The sequence below is a fragment of the Micropterus dolomieu genome, linkage group LG20 (genome assembly GCF_021292245.1).
Source record: "Micropterus dolomieu isolate WLL.071019.BEF.003 ecotype Adirondacks linkage group LG20, ASM2129224v1, whole genome shotgun sequence".
Taxonomy (NCBI): Eukaryota; Metazoa; Chordata; class Actinopteri; order Centrarchiformes; family Centrarchidae; genus Micropterus; species Micropterus dolomieu.
Genome location: NC_060169.1, coordinates 21,277,578 through 21,293,083, shown reverse-complemented (window position 1 = coordinate 21,293,083; position 15,506 = coordinate 21,277,578). Strand labels below are relative to the sequence as shown.

At 40.3% G+C, this 15,506-nt stretch overlaps 1 protein-coding gene across 2 annotated transcripts in view; it reads left to right on the top strand.

Moving 5' to 3' along the window:
- mafa (v-maf avian musculoaponeurotic fibrosarcoma oncogene homolog a (paralog a)) overlaps positions 1-14,473 on the top strand; it is a 71,902-nt gene extending 57,429 nt beyond the window's left edge. Inside the window, exon 3 of one of the 2 annotated variants that reach the window (XM_046033681.1) lies at positions 14,154-14,473. The gene's annotated coding sequence lies outside the window, so the exon portion shown is untranslated. Of the gene's footprint in view, positions 1-8,775; positions 8,878-14,153 lie in introns of those variants that run through there. The other variant, XM_046033683.1, reaches the window with a different exon arrangement.
- The last annotated feature ends 1,033 nt before the right edge of the window (positions 14,474-15,506 follow it).

The window sequence follows — 15,506 nt, the reverse complement described above, 5'->3', positions numbered from 1 at the left end:
TAGCAGCTCTTGTTTGCACACAATCCGTCTGTGATTATTGCCCGCTTCGGGCTTCACGCACAGTGATGCGTCTTTTCACAAAGCAGCTTCATTTGCATAGATTTTGCCAGGAACCTCTCAAATCTTAAGGAGTGTGCTTAAAAACGAGTCAAAGATGAGCAATCATGATGACAGATCGACTTGTTTGTGTTAAAGGCAGGCGATATCAGCATCAGCTGAGTCGCAGGCAGTAAATTGGCTCTTCAAGTCAATGAAGGCACACAAAAACTTTTATGAATTTGTTTTGATGTGGATGGGATGATTTCCAACACTTAAGTGGATTTTCCACAACGGTTAGGGCTTTTTTGAATAGTCAGGCCAAACTGCAATCAAGGTCCAACGATACGATTCATTTTCTGCAGATGGCACACAAAAAGTCCTTATTCGAGCATTTGCAAAGAAATAAGCTTTTCTTATGTGTTTGTTGATTTGTTTATTTATTTCTTTATTTTGTTGTTGTAATTTTTTTCTGCTGAACACAGCTGCTTGGGCCCCACCATGCAGAAAGGCCCAATATGGCTCTGCCTGTAAATCGGAGTCCGGGGGCCACAAGACAGAAAACAGGGGAGAACCACCCGGCAAAATTTAGCGCACGATGGCTCCCAGCGGGCATCATTTGGGGACCAGAGAGACTTTTTCCCCTCCTTCTCTCTTTCCCTTTTCCTGCATGGTGAGCAGGTTGGAAAGCTCAACCCTAACATTGCTGCTGACACAACCACTCAGGGACGGCTGTAACAGCTCTCTTAGCATGGCACCTGTTATTGAGCCGTCAGAGAGAGAGAGAGAGAGAGAGAGAGCATTTGAGAGGGAGGGAGAAAAGGGAAAGGAGAAGGGTTGGTGTGAAAGCGGGAAAGAGTGAAACTCAATTGTAATTTCAGGGTTGTCACAGTTCTGAGAGCCGGTAATTCTGCTGCCGTATCGGTGAGCGGACGTACTCGAATGCCTCTCTGTGTTGAGGCTGATCTCTTCCCTCGTCGTCCAGACTACTTAAATTTATACATTCATCACGAAACGGAATAAACAAACTGATTATAATTAGATTCACATCAGGCTACTTTGTAAACAGAGGGCAAAGTCTGTGTCTGTGTGGTGGTCACACTCCTGCTCCTTCTCCTTCTTGTGTTTCTCTAATTTAACACATTTTCTTCCCACTGTGTCTGTTTTAATGCAGCAGAAATTTCCTGGACAATGCAGTGTGCCCGTTATGCAGCTCGTCTTCATTTGTCTCCTTACACTGAATACAACTGGCTTTTGGATTTGTTTAATGATTCATAATGCTTTCATCAAACTAATAATGATTATAAAGACTCCCTATGTCTCAAGTCTTACCAAGATAAATGACCTACAGGATTGTAAAAGAGGTGGTTGTAATAGCAAATGTACCGTTTTCAGGAGAGTGTTTTTTCTTTGTAATTCATTTTTCTTTGAGACGATACCAGGAAAGAGGATAGAGATATTTAAAAGATTTTTAACAACAGGTCTGTTTGTGGTAGAAACACACACTAACAAATATGGGGGAACAAAAGAAAGAAACAAAAAAAACCCTGTGGTCTATTTTCTCTGTGAGCCAATCATTAGAGCTACAAGGCAAGTAGCTGTCCATTCAAGCAAAGCAGTGGCATTCCTCTGCAGAGCAATCAAAATGGATTAAACCAACCACGCTCCAGCTACCGCCACGCAAATCAGATATGCCTGTGATGATGATAATCAATCCATAATAAAATAACAAAACATAAATCTGATAGTGTTGTTCCAACAGTTTTAATAACATAGATTTAAATATTGCCATGTGCACTGGAGTGATTTATTGATGAAAAAGTGCTATCAAGCTTATATACACCCTGTTTCTGGTAGCCTGCCAATAATACCATTAACTGCATTGTTCAAACTCATTATGTGATGAGAAACACAATAATAATCGCAGGACTACAAACGCACAATTTCTCCCATTGAGCTAATCACTTTTCCTACCATTATTAGTCTCGCTTCCTCTCTCTCTCTCTCTCTCCTGCTTTCTTGCTTGCTTCACCATAAATCCTGGGAGAGGCTGGTATAAATCCCTAGTCCTGAATTAGTATTGTAATTTGTGGTATCCATGCATGCTTTGCCAGCACAGACCATGGAGTTATTAATCTGGGGGAGGGGGGGGGGGGGGGGGGGGGGGGGGGGGTGCAGGTGCCACAGAAACAATATGCTGAGCGGTTGGCCTGGAGACTGGGCTGACCCTACCCGTGCCAAAGCCCTCAGCGCATTCAGTTTGAATTACAAGGTATGGACTGAAGCCCAGATTTAGTGAACATAAAAAGGGATTTTATCATTGTTTTATCTTCTATGTTTTAGCATTACAAGTTGAAATTTAGTTTTTCAACTTTGTCTGCTTCATTTAGTATATAATTAAAAAGAATCACATGATTAACACGTATACATAAAATACAGGTTACTGAACAATGGCCACGATGCATCTCAAGAGTGTCTGAGCTGAGTTGTTTTTGGAGTCCCATAATGTCTGATATCGTGTGGTTTACCACCTCTCTGATAGAAAAGCTGTTACGCCGCACATATGGCACACTGACAAACATGACAGATGAAACACTTTGTTTGCTTTTGTTTAAGCACCGACTCCTCTCCTAATACAGGCCTTTTAAGTGATCAAAAAGGCCTGGCGATATTTGATGTTGTCTGCGGAGAGAGAGGGGGGAGGCAGAGGAAGTGTCATCAAGTGATATACAGCTCCAGTCCTCTGTCACACAGCGCAGTGTCTGCTGGGAAATAATCTGACATCTTGTGCTCGACACATCCCGGCGATGAGTAGAGAAGGAGGGAAGGGGGGGAAAAAGGATGTGTGGCGGAGTAGGGGGGGAGATGGAAGCCTGAGAGTGATGGGACAAAGAGGCGAGGGAGAAGAGAGAGAGGCCGAGGGAAGTAGGAGTGCGAGCGGGAGAGTGAAAGGAGAGAGAGGACACAATCAATTCAGCTGCCCCGTCTCCATCATGTCATCGCCTGTCAGCATAGATTTAAGAATAAAGCTTTTGAGAGACCTTCCAGAGCTACAGTCTGATCGATGCACCGGCAATGTTGGCCAAGATGTCACTGACACGCATCACACAGCTGCTCAAAACATAACCGACCGCTTCGTGACCGCATCACTGGGAACTACCCAGTGATGACCCCTGGCCTAAGTTTGTAGTGTTCACTTTTCAAAAAGTGTCAGTTCTGTTGACATGCACGCACATTCACACGCGACAGAAACTAGGTACATTGTTAGCTATGTGCCCATAACTAGAATATACCAATGGAGATGGAAGTGCATATGCGCAAGAGCATTAGAGAAAACAGAGAGGCAAAGATGAAGATATAGTGACGGGGTGAATAAATCGAGTCATTAAGCATGTGTTTGTGGGAGCCTGGCTCCCATATGACAGTTCGGGGTGGCAGGATGCTTCTGCAGCCGTTCCCCCGTAAACAGACAAACAGATTGGCTTTTGCCTCCTGCTTCCTAGGGAACACTTAGGACTTTCCTCCCCTCGGTCTCCAGAGAGACTACCACTTGTGCTGAATTTCAATTTATAGCACGGCTTCTTTTAATTAATCTACACCGCTGTCAAGTGTCAACAAAGAACATCGCCACCCATTTAGTCTGTATGTAGAAATTTAACAAATTAAAATGTTCACTTGTCAAAATGTTCCGAAAAATTCAAATATGTTTTAGTCAAAGAGGCATATATGTTTATAGCCTGTGAGATAGATAAGTAAACTTATCCTGTATCATTGTGCAAAAAAACTGTTGTTGTTGTATGAGTCAACTTTCTAACCCTTTCTCAGAATGTCATAACGTGAGCATGAACTGTATTTAAGACATGCCTTTTTCCTGTTTTGCTACATAAATAAGTTGGTAAGTGGTCATATTTTGGCAAGAGAAAAACTCTTTTCTTTTCTCGGTTTCTTTTTGGAACATGCACTCTAAAGTTAGATTTTTTAATTCTATTAAATTAAAAAAAGGGAATGGCCTTGTCAGTTGGTTTTGGCAAATCCACCTTAGTTTTCTTAGTTATATCCTCAAATTGGATGAAAAGCAAGTAAAACTCCAGGCTCAAATGTGCATACTTGTGGCTTCCTGCTGACCCAGCCGTCTAGGATATGTGCAGTCAGGTCCCACAGGAACCTTTTTTCGTCAAGTTTCCCGTCACTTTCTGCTGTCAAACCAGCAGGTGGAAAAAATGCCATTAAGATGTGTATATGCGGACAGTATGATGATATTTGCCATCGTAGTGGCACATAAAACAGTATAAAATAAACTCAGCTCATGTTTGAGCCTGCTTTTGTTGACCATTTTTGACACAGTGAATCAGGAATTCAATCATTTAAATAAACTGTTAAATATGCGTAAGTGCCTTTTAACATAAAATCACAAAACATCAGTCAAAAATATTTGAGTGACTTGGCCTTATAATAATAATCCAGGACAAAAAGTGCTAAGAATCGTATCTGCCAGCAGAGTGGAACAAACTGGCCAGTGGAAAAAAGAAAACCACTGTGATTCCATCTCTGCAGCACAGAGGGGAAAATCTACCTCTGAGTTCAAAACCTTATGAAAATCTAGAAAATTCTATACAGCTTCATATGAAACTGAGATCAAATTCGATCTTTTTTCCTCTCACTGTATGTCTCCGTTAGACACAGGTCTGTTATTTTTACTCAACTGCCTTTACTTCCGCTTCTTCAATCCTCTCCGCCCTCTCACTCTCGTGTCTTTTGATTTCAGTGTGGAGGGCAATCGTTACGTGAGTGATGGTACCCATCAGTGTTGTGCATGAGTAGTAAAACTGTCAGCCAGTGACAGATTGACTGACGTGGTCAACACTTCGATCACCACCACAGAGAGGGCAGGGTTAGAGGGAGAAAGATACAGAGCGAAAGACATGCATAGAGAGAGGGAAAAAAATGAGGGGAAACAGGTGCATTGAGAAAGTCACGCTGTATTTTCTTTTGTTCTGTGAGCACTGATCAAATCTGGCACTAAACTAAAACCATAAAACAAACATGGTTGGAGTGCAGAGGAGGAAGAAAAAGCCTGATATATAGAGAAGGAGTGTTCCCGTGTAATTTCCAACAGCTGTTGATTCAAAGGGAAAAACTTTATTTGGTCCAGATGGTCTCAGTCAGAGGCAGAATGAGAGAGCTGACTTCATTGGCTCCAGCCATGTGTTTTTCCTCCTGATAGAAATTAAAATGGTCGTTCGTTTGTCACCACTCACTACACAGCTTAAAATGTAGCAATGAAACGTTCCTTGGCGATAATGCACCATAATTACTCAAACGCCTGTTCTTTATCTGCAGCAGAGGGAGGACAGAAGGAACATTTTCCTCAGTTGAGATTTTAAAACCCAGGGAGCATACTGAACCCACAGCAAAAGATGAAGCACGCAGTCAAAAATTTTCTTTTTGAGCGGTAGAGAGCCACGAGTCTGTCTTCTTCTTCTACACCATTAAGAAACGGCAATCCATGTGTTATTATTATTATGTTTTTTAAGAGGAGAGTTTGATGGTAGCTTCTATAGCTGTTGGGTGAGGTGGAGTATCTCTGCCTCCAGTCAGATGTAACATGTAGTAGTGGCGCGGTGTAGCGATTATCAGGGTGTGACAAATGTATTCATTTTAGCAGTCTTATTGATCTCCTCAGCGGCTCCTCCACAGCCCAACATTATATGACCGCTCTCTACCAGCACACATCCAACACCTCACAAATGAGGTGAAAAACACACAGTTGCGGAGGTGTGAAAAGGTTAACAGTGGCCTCTGACTGCCAGTTAAACATAAAATCAGTCATTTATCGGAAATAAAAGTAAGAGTATCGCAGCAGTCACCGTTACGGAGATGAAAGACCGAAGCATGACAGAAGTTGAGTCACAGCAGCATGAAACTGACACAGAGCAGAAACTATATCCACATGCTGCTTTTGTAAGTCTGTGCTACACATCCAAAGGCACACATGAGTAGGCTGCAGAGAAATGGCCTTGTAAAACTGAAGCTCAGACGTGACCTGTGGTAGTTTGACTCAAACATCCACTACAACATCCTCTTCCCTGTACAGCAACTGCGAGTGCTGCTCTGTGAATCACGTAAGGAGATATTCTGAGTGTTTGATTTGTGAGTGGCCTAAACTCGGCCGTGGGCCGGGGCCAGTCATAATGCTTCGTGAGAAATATCACAGGAACTCATTTTTTCAGCTCAGTTTCACTTCTGTATTTGTCTTTTGATCTCCCAGTCTTTGTCAACCTCTCTCAACCTTTCTGTGCTTTCAACGTTGACAGATGATTCTCATTGAGCTTTTATTTGGTGCCTCCTGAAAATGTCAGTTGCTGAGGTCTATACAGTTGCATCTGTTTCTTTTCTTTTAAACAGTGTACTTTTATAAATACAACATATTAAATAAAAGAAACCTCTGTTCCTTTAAAATTTAAACGAACTGTTTCCATGTATTCATATTACTGCAGAAGGTGTTTTCAGAAAAGACATTTACATTAAGAATTTTGTTAAATATGAAGCAATCAATAGTCATTAAAACTATTTCCATTTTTGATGACAGCAAGACAGCAAAGACTGACATGTTTCTATGAAAGCAAAGACATATGCTCTACTAGAAAACAATAAACAATGAATCCTCATTTTGGCAGCTTTTAGAATGATATGCAATAAAACAACGGAAAAATATGGACATACTAAATTGCAAAGAAATTAAATTTTATGTCCTTTAGATACAACTTAAGTGTTTTAACAGCATATTCGTCTTCATAACCATGCTGAATATTTCTTTTAAAGGAACCAAAAGGAATGGTGATGAAAGCATCTTTATCTGACAGTTTTTTTTTTTTGCACAACTTGTTTGAAGTATGTGTATGTGTGAAATTTAATTAAACAAGCTTTTATGGCTCTTCATAAAAAATCTCAGTTGAGGTTGATGAATTGGCGGCTCAGTTTGCACTAAAAAGAATTAAAATGCATCCCAAAAAAGGACAAAGATAGAAAAAAAACATTAGTCTCATTCAAGCTCTTCAACAATTGCTATAAGACATTCACTTCGCAGCATGTTTGGCTGTGCAGAGACTGCTAAACGGCCGCAGATTGTGAAACACTAAATGAGTGCGGTGTCGCTCTCAATGTGGTTTGGTCTATAAACACAGGATCTGATTGGGTAATCGGTGTCTCCACTATGGTCTCTTAATCAGTAAGTTTACCCCCGGTGAACTGGGGAGAGCTCTTCAGAATAACTCTCAAAATGTCCACGGAGATAGGAGTCCAATACTCCTTTGCATTATATTAGCAATAGAGAATGTCCACAGCAGTTGTATAAGTGGACCGCAAAAGTCATCATAATAAGTGATAATTATCTCTACCGATTATTGATCATTTTGGGTCATGCGTGCATGGAGAATGGGTGTATCCGATTAGAGTTTCTTACACAACGGGCTTCACTTTGTGGTGAAAAGAGGTGTGATGACCTTAAAGAATGATGACTAACAGAGAGGCAGTCAGGCAAGGTACAGCACACTACTCCCTGCAGCACTGCAGATTCACACTTGACTCCAAAATAAGGACACTTTCCACCTCTCTCAGTCACTGAGGACATTAATAGCACAACATGCAGTATGTGAATTTATGTATATACAGTATCCGTGCATACTCTGAACTATAGCAATAGTAGTGATCTAGAAAGAGAACCAACAAAAGCTGCGGAAAGAGGAAAACAACTAGTGTGTAAAATGTTTGGCAGTTAATGACAAAAAAGGAAGGAAAAACATGCTCAGTGGACACAATATGGAACATCTATTTGGCATCAGATACTTAACTTCAACAAAAACACTCTTCAGTGAAAAGACCAGAGGAAGGTCATTTGGTTTCCACACATCGAATCCCCTGCTCAACTAAACTTCCTGGAAACCAGTGTTTTGTTCGCTTTGTAGAAAAATATATACGCAACATACATAGCTATATTTATTTTACTTTGTTTCTCTGTTTTCTGTCTCTTTTTTGACTTTGTCATGTCCGCTGGTGTTGGTCACAGCAACTTTGCAACAGAAAAAAGTAGTAGTAATTTCTGTATGCAAAAAAGGTCATATTGGAGAATAAGAATCACATCGAGTCACAATTATTTCGGATTCACGCCTTTAACACTGCAAAAATATTGTCACTATCACAACAACCATTCTTTTTTTGGTCTTGCTCTGCACATGCCGATGCTTGTGTGCACGTGCGTGTGTGTGTGTGTGTGTGTGTGTGTGTGTGTGTGTGTGTGTGTGTGTGTGTGAGTGGGCATAGCTAAGACAGAGTGTGAAACAAATACGACAGAGAGAGGCTATCAGCAGATGAACCACAAGCATTTGCATCTCAGGAAGTGTGTCAGCCATACGGGACAGTCCCAAGACTGAGAGGCTTAGTGCTTTTATGGCCTATTTTATATACACACACATGCAGAATTACAGACATACTGTTGAGAAATATTGCCATTAATGTAACACCTCTACGAGGCATGGAAACGAGACGGTGGAAAATGTATTGTCTGAAGATTTCAGGGAGCCCATTTTGCTCCAGCAGGCAGTATTGTAAGTCCTGTCTCAAAACTATATTTATTTTTTATTTTTCCATTATGTTACTTGATGTTATGTTATCTGCTTTCCTCTTCCAGTAATATTGCATTAGATTTCCAATACTCACGGTGTGTTTTTCCATCTTTCACAGATCAAGACTTCATGGGCTTTTTAGATGAAAAATTATCAATACAAGATGAAGCATCAGCACAAAACGCAGTGACACATTGCCAACATGCTCTTTTTCCAGTTGCCAGCATCAATAATTCAGCCACTAGCTCATAACTTTATTTTCAAAGCATAATTGAGGCCAACCAATGTTTTCTTCAGCCATATATATGTCGAGCAATCCTTAAACAATAAGAGGAGCAGTCCATTAAGCTTTTAACATCTTCTCTGTTTCATGCTCCAGTAGATACTGGAAAGTCTGGATAGTGGGGCCTGTTTCACTCTCTTTGCACTTTGTGCTCAGTAATGTGAAAGGTGGAAGGGAGGGGGGGTCTTTTCTGGTGTTTTCTCTGCATCCGTAGCTACTGTATGCTTGAAAGTCTTAAAGTCATAATTGTGGGAAAGCTGTGGTAAGTAAATGAAAAGTTGTAGACTCCACATAAGAAGTGTGGTTTGGAAAGGAAGGGGGTCTTGGGGTGAGGTGAGGTTTCTGTACCTGCAGTTGTAGCACAGCACATGCATGTGTGTCATGTGATTTACAGTGTGTCTAACTGATTTTCATTAAAGTAATTTGTAGATATCTAAGCTGCCTTTAGACATAAATCTTTGCATTGCAGAATGCTACTTTAAAAAGGACCCTCCTCCAACCAATGACTCATTATATGACCTGAGTACACTGCTCATTTGTTTTGTACTACTGCTTAATAAATATTGATTTACTATTTTAATTACATGTTAATCTCAAAACACACAGGTGCGAGGGTTATGACTCTCTCAAGCCAAGTGCAAATTTCCTGTTTGCAAATATTTATTGAGGATGGCATCCTGAGAGGGTTATAAAAGTGAATGGCAATCATTAAACAGAGACTTTCAGTCTACAATATCTGCAGAAGTGTCAATATCAGCAACACAGGTTGGCCCAGCTACTAATCAATAACTAAAAAAAAAAAAATCAGGACAGCCATAATATAATTTCAATTCAAAGTCTTTCATTTTGATCAATAATCAAAAGGTTTATGAAATTTTGAAAAAAATGGGATGCAATTCATCAATTTTCATCAAGTTTAATTGTTTAATGTTCAAAAGTTCAAATTGAAATGTTTTGACAGGCTGTTAAACTTTCTAGATGGACTGATTTATCCCAATCCATTTAGCCAATCAGAAATATAATAATGATTCCTAAATTTGGTTTGATAAACATGGTGGTTTAAACAGAGATATTGGAAGCTACAGGTAAATACAGTTCTAGTATGACTTGGAAAAGCTTGATCATTATTATTACTATTACTTTTTATTACATTTGGACAAATTAGATAACAAATTATGCCTGCTACAGTGGCTATATGAATCTCCAACATACTCCACTACAAACGCTCTTTGCTGTAACTGCTTAAGAAGAGAAGATTCTCAATGCAGCCTAAATTGTTGCTGCAAATCTCAGGCTGAGGTGAACACTTGGAACTCTTAACTCACAATGTTTTTTGGGATAAAACATATCTAAATATATAAGAATCAAATTAATTGCGATAACAACCACTATCTATGTTCTATAGCTCTTGTGAACTGCTTGCCATCGCCATACTAAATTATTTCCCAAACTGATTGCTCTGTGAAGCGTAACTTACCAATCCACCGGAGGGAAATCAAACTCAAGAGTGTTAAAATGGGGGCAAATAATGGAGCAGATCACTGGAGCTATTTTCTTCTTTCTGCAAATTGCTTATCTCCCACTGGCATTAAAATATGTCATCATAACTAATTTGACAGCAGCGTATTAATGAAGGATCATACACTAACTTACTGTTGAATCTGGTTATAAGCTACAGTAGGTGGCTGGAGAAAGTTGGGGATTTTATTTTCAATTTGTTTTTAGTTCTGCACACATGGATTTACATATAACCTGTAAAAAACAGTGTTCTTAAGCGTGATTACGAATCAGTCAGGAACAAATCATGTGCACCCACCTACCTCAAGTAACACTTGCACAAAATACTTACTTATTTATTCCAGCATCCTTACACTATGTTCCAGCGCACTGTGTATTGGTGTACATGTATGCATGTATGTGTATGTGTACCTGCATATCACATCCACCTCCAACATGTACATAAATAATGATAATAATAATTTTACTCCTGCATCCTTTGCACTCTGCTCACTGTACTATCTGTAAATATGCCTATATTGTTTTTGTTTCTGTTTATAGTGTGTATATTTGTGTTCCCTATACTGTAGCCTATGTCTGACTTTATTATTGTGTTATTGTATAAGTAAGCACATCCTGAGCAATGTAAAATCCAAAGTCAAATTCCTCGTATGTGTACACATACGTGGCGAATAAAACAGATTCTGATTCTGATTCTAAAGAAAGCCAAAAGAGTTCTTGGTGATCTCTGTATAGCAGGCCATCATGCTTTGGTTTGGTTGCCATGAGATTTTGCAGGGTTTTGTTCATCAAATAAAAGAAAAATAAAGCTACATGAGGTGACTGCACTGGTTACATCCTTCCCTTTCCTTAAAGTTGTCATTGTCACACTTGGACATCGCATACTTTAATTTAATTAGTAAGGTCAAACTATAAAAGTACTTAAAATAGCTGGTATGCATAATGAAATTGCACAGCTTTTGAGTGTGGATCAAGGTGAGACAGCTCATGAGATAGCCTGGAATAAATAATTTTAAAAAACTAAAACAAATAAGGAAACATTTTAAAATTGAAACTGGCAGAACTATTGTAGCATTGCAGGGAAAGACTATCTGCATTGGCACAACTTACTCTGATTTCTTGTATACTTTCAGTGAAAGCATAATATACAGTATAATTTATTGAAATCTAATTCTATAATCTTTTAGAATGGAAAAACTTGCAGATTCTTGGGCCGTCATTGCACACAATTGCCTGGTTTAGGGTTATACTACAGCAATTAACCTGAAGAGTTTAGTATGCATCACTCCCCCTCCTCTCTTTCAGTCTTGCTCCCTCCCTTTTAATTGTTCTTGCTTTTTACACCTTTACTTCAAATCTTTCCATCACAGAGATATACTGAAACTGAGAATGCATTAGGATGATTGGGAAGCTGGAAAATTAAAGGGAAATACTTTCGCAGGGAAAAAGTTGTAAATGAGGAACAGTAAACAACATCATTTTAATCTCATCTGGCCGAAACCAAACAGACGGTGTGTAAAATATTTACTTTAGATAGGAGTGTGCAGGAGTGTGTGTTTGGGAATAATCTGTGCAGCACGTATTGTTTGCATGGTTTGCTCCTGACATCAAGGTTGCTGGTTTAATTGAGCCTGTGCTGGAACCGGCGCTGAGAGAGCAGGCAGAGGAACATCGATAAACTATGAAATGGTTCCAATATGGTCAATCGATGAGGCTTTGTGAGCGGCTCTCTTGGGGATTTGATTTTACTCTCAAACAACAATCCAGGATCTCTACTCTTCAAAGGCAAACTCCATCTTTGCTGTTATTGTTGCTTCCTCCACGTTTGAGTGATGTCACTGAGGTCGATTTTATCCATGTCCATAAAGGCTCTCCCACACTTGAATCACCCAGGAGACGGCTTCTGTAGGTCTGTGCAATGGTAACAACAACCAATAAAGTTCAATCTCCCATGGTAATGGCCAATTGGGTTTGTTCCCATTATTGGCCCTCTTTGCAGTGGTCAACAGATGGAGAGCTGGCATCACAAGTTACACTCCAACCTTAAGGAGGCTCGGCTCTGTCTCCAAGTGCTTCTCTCCCTCAGCTTGCGTTGGCCTGTACATCCCTCCATCATGTGCAGCTCCTGTATAGGGAGAGCCGTCCCACTAGCGTCACAGGAGCGCTGCCAGAGAGGGCTAACCGTCTAACCATTTCAGCTAATTGCCTCATTAATGATTCACCGGTGTTAGGCTGCTCTAGCACTTCGCTGTGGGGAGCAAATTGTTCTGATTGGTTTGCCTCTGTCAATTATTGATGAGGCAGTGAGCTGAAGTGCTAACACCTGGCTTTGGAGGTCCAAATGGCCCTGCATTCCCATCACATACTCTGTTATCACACAGCCTCGAACCACATTCAGTCTTGAAGGGCTGAAGTCTTGACTGCTGCTGTTGTCTGAGAGTGGATGTAGCGTGCCCCGGGGCAATGGCTCTGATCTCAGTTGTGAGGATATTAGCTCATAGAACATGGCTCACTGCTGTGTAAAATGGTGGACAAAACAGAGACATATAGCTTGCGGTGATTTGCGCTGTAAGTGGTGGAAGGCAAACAAAGAGAGCGGCCCCTGTATATATCTGTGTGGGATGATACCACAAATAATAGTAATACTGGAAATAACTGTTCATAATGTAATGTAATAATGGTAGAAATAAAATTATAGTCTTGACTAGATATTTTATCAACACATTGCACAACTTGTCTCTGGCTCTACCCACGTCTTTGGGAATACTAAAATTGTGCCAAGTTAATATATAAATGAAACACCTTATATAACACATTTTTTTGAACAAATTGGATGTATACTACTGAGATAATAACTTCAGACTTTACAGGCATGAGTGGAGCTGTAACGGTATGCAATGCAGTGTCAATACTTGCTTTGTTTATGGTGATTTATAATGGGTGCAGGCTAGACACCTTTACAGTAGGGTCATGTAATTGGATCTCCAGTAGATAGTAGCTGAATTCCACTATAGTCTCTATGTCTAATGGCCCACCCACAAAGCACTCCTTCTGCCTACATGATTCATCCTTACCCAGTGCACAAGCTGGGGCCTCACCAAACTGTATTTCAAGACACAAAAACAGAATAAAGAACAGTATTTTTGTGTTTTAATGGAGTTAAACATGACGAGATGAACTAATGTAGAGGGAAGTAGACACAGAGAGGACTCCTCCACACTGAATTTGCTCGTCTCTCCTTGGCCTTAATTGAAGCTGATTAAAGAGTCACCCCCCATGCTGACGCCACTGTCACTCTGAATCTCAGCCAAGTGGGCTTACCATGTACACTCACAGGGTGGTCACTCTGCCTTTGTTTTTACACTGGCACCAGTGACAGCAGAGCCCACGCCACCCCCCCAAATACAGTGACAGTGACTCACTGTGTCTCACCATAAACCCTGGACGGAGGGACAAAGCTAAGACAAGGGTCCTGTAGAGCTCGCTGAATGTGGGCTTCACGCACCATCTCATGGTGCACTTTATGTGTGTGTGTGTGTGTGTGTGTGTGTGTGTGTGTGGTTGCATGGAAGCACTACACTAAAGTGTGTGTGAGAGAACTGTGGTCCGAGTCACACTTTAATGACTTTTTTCTTTTCTTGTCCATCCCCTCCCTCCCTCTCATCCTCCCTCCGTCTTTCCCTCTCTGTTCACAGATAACCCAACGACTGAGCAGTGATGACATCAGAGCAGCTGACCAATTGCACGGAGACACCTACAAAGCACAACATTCAAAAATGACTTCACTAAAGAACAAAAGACAAGGCTCCCTGAAATCCCTCAAAATCCCCACAGTGAAATTCTGGAAAGCCTCTTACTACTCCTGTTTCCCTCCCTGATATTTTACCTCCAGCTTTTTTCTACAAAAGATGAAAAAAAAAAAAAAAACAACAACAAAGAAAACCCAGACAGACTCATACTCATGAGATGGTTGACAACGTCAGACACTGGAAGGACTATTTTCTCTTTGTGGGAAGATCATTGGTGCATGTTTCTGTAAATAGATCATAATAAAACCCTATTCTTATTCCTAATATAGGAAACATACCAAGTTGCTCTCACCAACATAAACCTTCATGACTGTGGATAAAGAACTCATGATTCAGTATTTTCCATATAAAGTCAGTATTCTTCTTACCTCCCCAGAGACCATGTAATTATCATTTCCAGTATCATTTCGCTACTCTTTGGAGCTATTTGGACTGTAAAAATTGTACTTCCTATTCTTCTTATTCTCTTTACATAACGGCCTAGTCTTCCTCTCCAATATCCACACTAGTATATGTAAATAGAGATGAATGAAAACAGCATGGAACAGACTATAGTGTATATTTACCACTCCCCTAGTAGATCATGAATCTAAATATGTGGATATTTCAGACAACATTTTTAAAAGTTTAAAACTTGAACATGTTTTCCGATAGTAGACGTAGTTCCAGGTATCTGGACACTTTTCCTATGTATTTGAATAGATGCATAAAGGCATTAGCTATAGGTAATGTTATTATTTGACAACCTTCCAAGGCAGCAGTTTCTTTGGTTTCATCAATCAGGTCCATAATGGAAACAAACTAAAAAAGGGAAAGCAAGCAATTCACCCAAACCATGAGTCTACCTTGGCACTTCTAAATAATGTTTTTAATGTTTGACATTTTGTTTTATATTGTTACTGACAATTTTGCCTACTATGAACCTATTTATTCTTTCCCATTGCAATAATTGCCCTCTCCCTCCCCATGTGCTGGGTTGTAACTACTGTAGCAAAGCTGCTGTCAGCCTGAGAGGGCTACTTATTTCTTTGCACGGTTTGAAACGGTGCTCCGAGCCTGAGCCTACACACTGGGGGAAGAGAACACCTCATTGATTGCGTTGTAGCCATGAGGACTCTGACCTCCGTCTTCTATGGACTATGAATATAACTAAATGGACTGACAGATAATATGCCAAGCCAATGAACAGACAACCTCAAAGGTTACTACCCCCATCACTGGTGAAGACAGAAAACCTTT